Genomic DNA, 8,731 nt, shown 5'->3' with positions numbered 1-8,731 from the left:
TACATGACTCTGCTAACTCCCGACCTTAGTAGCACGTAACAAAAACAGTCTGACACCACTACATGTTAGCCGTGTTAGCATATTAACAATACCTGTAATTCCCAACCATGTCTGTAACAAGGAAAACACAGGGACACTGCTAAAACAAATAGTTACTGTGACTTCACAGTTCGACTGCTACATGCTAGCCGTGTTAGCATATTCATAATAACACCCAGTCAAACATTTTGATAGTGTGCCGTGAACCTTTCAGAATTGCTTCAACATCAGTGAGCACAGCCAGAGTTAATCCATATTTAAGGCACACTGTCGTTTTTTGAAAAGAAAAAACAAAAGGTCTTTAAGTGCACCTTTTATTGAGATATGAGAAATATAGAGATAATGGTATGAGTTTTGCCAATGTGGCACACCTTAAGGTTAGAGAAAGTTAAATCAGGCTGCCACCGACGCAAAAAAAAAAAAAAAATTAAAAATAGTAAAATCAGAAAAATATGCACTAAATTCTAGATTCGATTTTCTGCTTTATGTCACCAAGATGAACTACAAGAGTTGGCGGGAAGAAATGAATCCTCAATAAATGCCACGTAAAAGTATACAACAACGAGGAATAGCTACATCTTGTAAACTGCAACGACAATCTGGTCCCGAAGCATCTTTTCTCTCCATTAGCACAAATTATGATCTTTGAATTCGTCTTTGTAGCAATTACCCTCCTGACACAGTTGTGAGCGCACAGACAGGCTGCACACTGGTTTCATAGACGATAGCACTTCTCGGGAGCGTCGCCGCATCATTATCCTTTCCCACAGACCCTGCAGCTCCAGCTTGTCCCACTTTGACTAGCACACAGCAGGCTCCGTGTCCCCCTTAGTCCCTGGCTGTCACCACCAGGGAGAGCGGAATTAACAAAGCTTTAAAGAAAGGTGATATTTAACACCAATGAAAGCCCAATCCCGGTTACACACTCTAATTGGCTCATCTACCTTTTCTTAATGCCAATTCTATTTCCATCTCTATTATATTTCCTCTCTGATTTGAATCGTGTTTCTGATCGTCTTCAACCAAATGACTCGCTCTAAATTAAAACCTAATGTTATGGATGTAAAATACAAAAGGCCATTCAGTTCCATCAACGTACAGAATTTATCTCTTGAACAAAACATCAAATACTTAAAAGAAATTATAAAATTATTTTTGTAATTTAAATTTCACTATCAAGTTGATCCCAGATGTGATTTCGATTATTTTATCTCTTCCTAAATTCTGTTGTAAAAGTTTAAGATTTTTGATCATGTATGTCTTTATGCTTTAGATACCCAAAAACCCACCAGGAGGATTCAAACGTGGACTGAATCCCGCCCCAATCCTGATGAAGCCGCTTGGATGAGCGGCGAAACGTTTCAAGAGAGAACATTTTAAGTCCAGCCAGTTGCTGTGACCAACGTCACCTGGAAGAACAAGAACCTTCACCGACACAAAAACCTAAACGCATTGTGATGTTTGACAATTTAACTAAAATCTACACACTTCTTATCTGAATAAACAATCCTCATAGTCTGAAACTGCAAGAGGCAAAGCTGTTCCAAATAACTAAAGTAGTTTACAAATCAAGTGGCGCCACCTACTGACAAATCATATTATTTTTGTCAACATTTCTTGTAGTAAAGTGGACCTCAATATGTCTGGAGATAGACAACGGTTTGCAATATACAGTTTTTGAATTGTATAAAATAGACTCTACAAGAGTAACACTGAGTTTATCCAATATAAAATGAGAAATACCGGTTTTCTTGTTGCGTTAGAGTCAAATAAAAACACTTTAAGGATTTATGAAGAGTTCAGACAGATCAGACTTCCCCTGCATCCCCGTCACATCCTGCATCAATAACTCTGTATGCCCCCCCCAAAGAAAAAAAAAAAACCTTGTTCATAAACTCTGGAACTATTTAATCAACATTTTTGGCTTACTTTTTTATTTCTTCACAAGAAAAACATGTACATGTATTTTTATCCAAATAACTGTAATTTAGCTAATCACAATCAAGAAATCATTCACACAGTTTTTACAAAATAATGGAGTCATGTTTTTGATTCTATTGAAAGTAGCCATTCAAAATTTTAACACAGGCAAAGCAAAAAAGAGCTCCACTGGCTCCCTGTTTTTCTTTCATTCCTAATTTGACCATTTCATTTTTGTTTTGTTTTAATCTCTTTTTTAGTATTCTTTGGTAGTGGTAAAACAATTCAAAATATGTCTTGTTAAAAATGATCAATACCACTATGTAAAGTTAGCCTTATTTGCACCAAAAAGAATTATAGTTCTAAGGTTTTCTAACATATTTTAGTTCCTGGCTCATGTAACCAAACACTTAGTGAGGCGGATACATTTAAAAAAAAAAAAAAACACCAATAATTACTTTAATGTTTGTCAGTTCAAAATATTGAAAAGGGCTTTTAAGAAAGAAGTTTAGAAGAGTAGATTATGTCACTTTAATGACACTCTTCAAACTGTGAATTTGTTTTTTTTTATTATCTGAAAATGTGAATTCATAAACATTATTCCTACTTTTTAAAGGTTTTTGTGTTGCAATAGATCTACTTTATATTTTTAGGGTTTTAATCTCAACATACACATTTTATTCTAGGTGATGTGGCGCCACCTACTGACAGAGAAGCTACAGAGCATTTATGAAAAATCCAGAAGAAACATTTTAACTTGTCCCCTAACTTATGTTATGTTAACAGCAAAAATCGTCAACTTGTATTATTTTTATTTTGTTTGTATTTTTTTGTTGTTTTATTTTTACAAATCAAGACTTTGGAACATACTCCTAATTGGAAAATATTGATCAGAAATGACAAACTGAGGAAAAACCGTGGTTATCACTGAGACTCTGGCAGACATTCATTTATTATATTTAAAGCAATTTCTAGTAAATTAAGCAAAAACATATTTCTGAGATTTCCAATTTAAGATATGAAAAACAGGAAGGAGTATTTAAGATACTTGTAGAAGGCAATTATCTCCATCTGGTGGTCGCCTTGCATAAATATGGGATGCCAAATAGGATAAATGGTCAATTTGAAAAGGTTTTGTATCTTAGCTTTCTTAATTTCTTTTTAATATATCAATAATAATAATAATTTCTCTAAAGTTTTTCCTCTTTTCAATGTCAGTAAAAATCCAACACAAATAGAGAGCATAAGTCAGTAAAATGCACAGATCAGTAGTCAACTTGAAAGAGCTCCCTCTAGTGGTTTCAACCACACATTACAAAACTTAAATACATTTCCAATTTTTCAAATTAATGAAAGCAGATTGTTTTTTACAGTTTAAAATTGCCAAATTAAAATAAATAAACAAAAATCTTAAAATGTTTTATCAAAATTTTCATTTCTGGAATTAAAAAAAAACTGTTTTAAACAAGAGTCCATCATTTTTTGTTTTTTGTCTGTTTAAAAGACCGCAAAAAATATCCCTGAACATCGATAAAAAGAAACCAAAGCTTTACAGTATGACTGTGAATCATAATATAATTCAACAGGAAGTTCAAATATTTGCTGACTTAGGAGGAAACATATTTAGTTTAAAAAAAAAGTTCAATACCACTTCACACAATTTTAACACTAGAATGCCTGAGACTGCGCAAATTTGCGCAGAGAAGAGTCCCCCCCTTTAGTCCAAGAGCCCATTGTTGTGTCATGGNATGTGAGTCTGCAGCCATAACCACTTGACCGTCTAGTGGCGGAAACTGGAATGCATGTCAAACTTAAATTTAAACATGACATTATGCATTTCGAAATCAGGAAGTCATTGTTGATGGTTTAAGGTGATCACCACAACACTACTTTGAGAAGGGAAGGGGGGCATTGCAGCAGAAGCTGAAAGTTCCAGGGATTCTAGTGTTAAAGAGTTGTCAAACTGTAAATCTTTAAAATTTTCTGTCATAAAAGTTCAAATAGAAACTTTTACTACTTCATTACATTCAAGCAAATTTCATCTAAATTTGGTTGAAGATTGTTGCTTTAAGCTTGTTTAGTAGCTTTATTACAAAAAAAAAAAATAGAAATTTCTTATTCTAAACAAACTTTTTATTTTTCACATATAACTGCTGTCCATCAGATTTAAGCTGTGTGGACAGAAAAAAAGTTATAAAAATAATAGCTAAACCTCAGCTGACACAGGTCGTATAAATGATCATGTGTTTCATCTTGTGATCAAATTCCAACCGATGACGTTCCAGTTAAGGTTTCATAAAAACTCAGTTTCTCAACCCTTAGCAAAAAGTAGAAGCTACATTTAAAGTTTATCTTCTTAAATAAAAGTATAGCAAGTAAACTCTAGACCACGTATGTGTAGGAAATATACTAACTGACTTCTTCAGATTAACATTTTTAGTTTACAATATACAAATATAAAGTCAAACTTCCAAGTAACACTGCCAAACTTTTAGTATAGACTAAATACTTGTAGTAAATTTAAATGGACTACCTAATGCTAAGGATACTTTATTTATTTTTTTTTTATTTTGCGGTTTTGACAAAAAATCATGTTAAAGCATTTACCTTCAAATGTTTGGACCAAAGAGCCTCACGTCTTCCCCAAAATACTGTAAATGTAAATAAATAAATACCCTTACAGCCTTAAACTTATAACTTTTGTTCGTCTGTCTCAAGAAAGACAAGAAAACCACATAACTGCTGGTGTTGTTCAAAATATCTGCCAGTTTTTTCAGAAGACGTCCATGTCATTGTGGTTCATTCGTCTCAGCTGTTAGTTTGGGGCGTGGCCAGAGGTAAAGCTGTTCACGTCCCAGAAACCACATTTTCCCACCACCATGGACACATAGTAACTTTAGTTCTGTTTTATTTTCTTAGGCTGTGAAAGACTTTAGTCAACCTGAAGAAAAATGAAACCAGAAAGCAAAAGATGGGCTAATGTCTCTTTAGATTCAGTGTCACTGATAACTTTTAATTTACGGAAAACATTTTTAATAAAACGGCTAAAATAAAAAGCAAAGGCAGGGATTTATGCTTTATAGACTCTAAATGAAGCTGAAAACAAAATAAACTGACATTTATAGTTGGATGAGAATGAAGTTTGAAAATAGAAAGTTACATTCGCAAATGACAATTCAAACATAACCTTCAGAAGTCAGAGGTGAACCTCATTTAGTGAATTTAGTGCATTTTTTGGACCTGATATGATCCCTCAATCTGGAAATGGGTCACATTTAGATGAACAGGGATCCCATTCACTTCAGTTTATAAATTTACTGATTTGTATGATTTTATGGATTTTACTGATGATTGTCTGACTCTGTCTTGTGTTCCCACCAGCAAAGGCAGTTCCTACCGGAAAAATAAAGTAACTTTGACTTTGACTTGAAATGAGGCGTCAATTCACAACCGATATGTTTTTGAAGAAAAGAACCTTTTTTACCTGAATTTTTATTTGGATTTTGAAACAGTACAATAAAAGAATAAGCAGGCCACAATCCTTAAATATTCAGAATATCCAGAATTGATTTTGATACATTATTATCTTTCATATAACCCCCCTTATGCCATATTACATGTTATGGAGTTCTTTCTTAATTGAAAGAATCAACAAAAATCGATGTTTAAATTTTTTGTAGCTGTTGATAACTTTTAAACGTCTTGTTTATATTTGCTGGTATAGATTCAATGTCATATTGGCCATTTTAGGATTCTAGCAGCTCTTTCTATGTGTTTATCTTGAAGTATTTTGGACCAGATTTCTAAATGTACAGATATCCAAGTAGGTAACAATTGCGTTAAAATGTTTCTTTAGGAGGAAGTGATTTCCAAGCAGTGATTGCATAAAGAATGACTTCAACTCAGTTCAAATAAACCTGAAACTCAACTTTTTTTCTGGTTTGAGTTTGACTTTAGAATGTGGAACAAAGTTATCGTCTTAAAAATACTTCAAAGTAATCTTTCTCCTCCTAAAATTAAGTATTTTCTCTGACTCTGTAGACATTTCTAATCTTGAGATGAACTTCTGTTCATGAAACAAACGATCCTTTTGTTTTCACTGTAAAGTGTTATCAGATCTCTGGTGGACTTTGTGAGAACAGCAGCAATCATTCAAAAAGATTTTTATTGAGTTATTTTATAATCCACCTTAAGCCGGATCAGAGCTTTAAAAAAAGTTAAGAAATGACTGTGGTTGTTAAAGAGACTATATAGTATGCTTTTCTCAAGTCATTTAGAGTAAACTATATCCATAAATGTGATCATTGGCACACTAAAGAACAAATTATTTATGAAATATTAGTTATTTTCGTGAGTTTTATTTCCTACCCAGAAATAAGAAGATTCGACCTCGGCATCGTGTCTGCGTTTGGCCCACGAAAATAAAGCAGCACTAACTGAAGAACATCAGGGGTAAATCTGTTCATCACATCAAAAACATGTTCAGACGTGTCCAAATCATTCCAAACATAATAACTTCAAAAGGCTTTTGAATTGTCAATTAAAATACCCATTATAACAGATTATTCTACCGATTATTTCACTGTAGTTGACCAGTCAGTTAAACTCTGACTCACCACAAATACATTGGGCTTTATTAAATATATTCTTATTGGTCAAAGTAGGCCAACATTTTATGAAGATTATCAGAGTTTACATGACCACAAAACAACAATTTTCTTTCCAGGTAAAAGAAAATGCATGTTGCCATATTAGCAAAAATATTTAGTGATAGTACTCTGCTCATATGATAAGTTGAACAATTGGGAAACAAAATGAAGAGTATAAACAGTACTGCTCTGTTTCTGCATTTATTTCCACGTCATTTGCTTTGCTAAAATTCGAGTTTAAACAGAAAAACAGAAGGGAAATTGTTTTTAAGGCTCAGATTGATGCTTGATTAACTTCACTAAATAGTTCGGATCATTCAAGAATATTCTTATCAGAGTTTGTTTTTTGGGCTCATGAAAGCTTTAGGAAATGACCCGTATCTCCTGCTGCATGGAATGAATCTTTGGGTTTGGAAAATACATGGTCACTATTCATAAAATATATATATATATATTTAAATCAATGCAAGAAAATATTCACGGGTCTTGAATTATATTATAGACATATAGATATATATTATAGATATATATTATATCTCCGTCCATTACGCACACACAGGTGCACGTGTGCAGGTGCACACAGCGAGCCTCCATGGAAAACTGTCATCAGCGGACTCAGAACCAACTCAAAAATATCTTAATATTCAAGGAGGATAATCACACCCAGACCAGATGTTTACTGAAAGCGGGAAATTCTAGAGTCCTCTCACACTTTACTGATTTTGGAGGAGCGCACTCCTGGTTCAAAGGCGCAGAGAGACAGACTGACAGTCCTCATGAAAAGCAGTCATTTGTTCTGAATTAAAAAATAAAACTCTTTATGTTAAGCAATACTCCAAAGTTATTGAATAAATGTTTACAAAACGTGATCAGAAGTGATTTGGATGGGTATGGATCACCAATTGGTGTATATCGGTGTATTGTTTTACTTTTTCTGGAAGGTAGTGAATCACTAATGAAAAAATAAACAAGATTTCAAATAATCTGTGGTCATATTTGTTATGGTTGCCTCTAAAACTTAACTTTAATTTAATTGTATGTATTTATTTGGGACAGTGCACATGTAATGAATCCTGTGGCTATTTTTTTTAAACAGTTTTACTCTAAAATATGTTAAAAATTAATATAAAAGACACAACAGCACAATTCATACTAGGAGGAGTGGCTTATTAACTTTCAGCCGAATGTTAAGGACAACCCCCAACTCCTTGTTCTCGTACAGTCTCGTCGTTCGCCCTCATCTCAGGCGCCTTTCTCTGCCTCCTCCAGCAGCAGCTTATTCTCTGGGGATCTCAAACACACCTAATGCATTTCCAATGGGGGGCATAGCTTGCTAAGTCCATTATTTTTACAGTCTATGGTCTCAACACGCGCTTCGCGGAAGCTCCTCCTCCACTACTCCACACACGCCTCGAAGCCTCGAAACAGAACGTCACATCACTATTTCCAACCACTGATAACCACAAAATGCGGTAGGATATTGCTGTATTTTCAACAGTTGTGGCTATGTCATCTTTAGATGAGGATGCAGTCTGGTTCCGAGCCTTGTCTTTGATACAGGTGGCTTACTTGGAGTAATTGTAACTCAAAGATGTCGGTCACCATACCATCAGCATCCTTTAAACAGTCGTGGCCACCGCTAGCTAGCGCCCGAGCTAACTCCAGCAATGTCGGAGTTAGCTGCAGACGAATATTCACGATTTTTCTCCATGGCGATCACAGAAGATCAGAAAAAAATATTCAAAAGTAAACTTTACAAAGTCAGGTTGGTTTTCACAACTTTTTGAATAAAAGTAGGTGCGGAGCAAGGCAAACTGAACTTCACTAGGTTTCCGGAATTGCGTCACGCTTCCCAGCATGCACTGCGGCTCAAAATTTATTTTTGTAAAAGGAAAGAAAAACCTTTAAAGTCATGCTTATTTTTCTTTATTTTTATTTACAAGTAACAAACATATTGTATGAAATCCAAATTTGACAAAAACGCTTATTTACAAGTTACAAACATATTGTATGTAATCCAAATTTGTCAAAAACGCACTGGGAACAAAACCATGTGTCTGTAAGTCTGATGATAGGAGGGGTATAAATACCGATCGTGACCAAATCACACTCGAGTTACTCCT

The sequence above is a fragment of the Oryzias melastigma genome, linkage group LG11 (assembly GCF_002922805.2).
Source record: "Oryzias melastigma strain HK-1 linkage group LG11, ASM292280v2, whole genome shotgun sequence".
Lineage (NCBI taxonomy): Eukaryota > Metazoa > Chordata > Actinopteri > Beloniformes > Adrianichthyidae > Oryzias > Oryzias melastigma.
Note: the sequence above shows the minus strand (reverse complement) of the source record.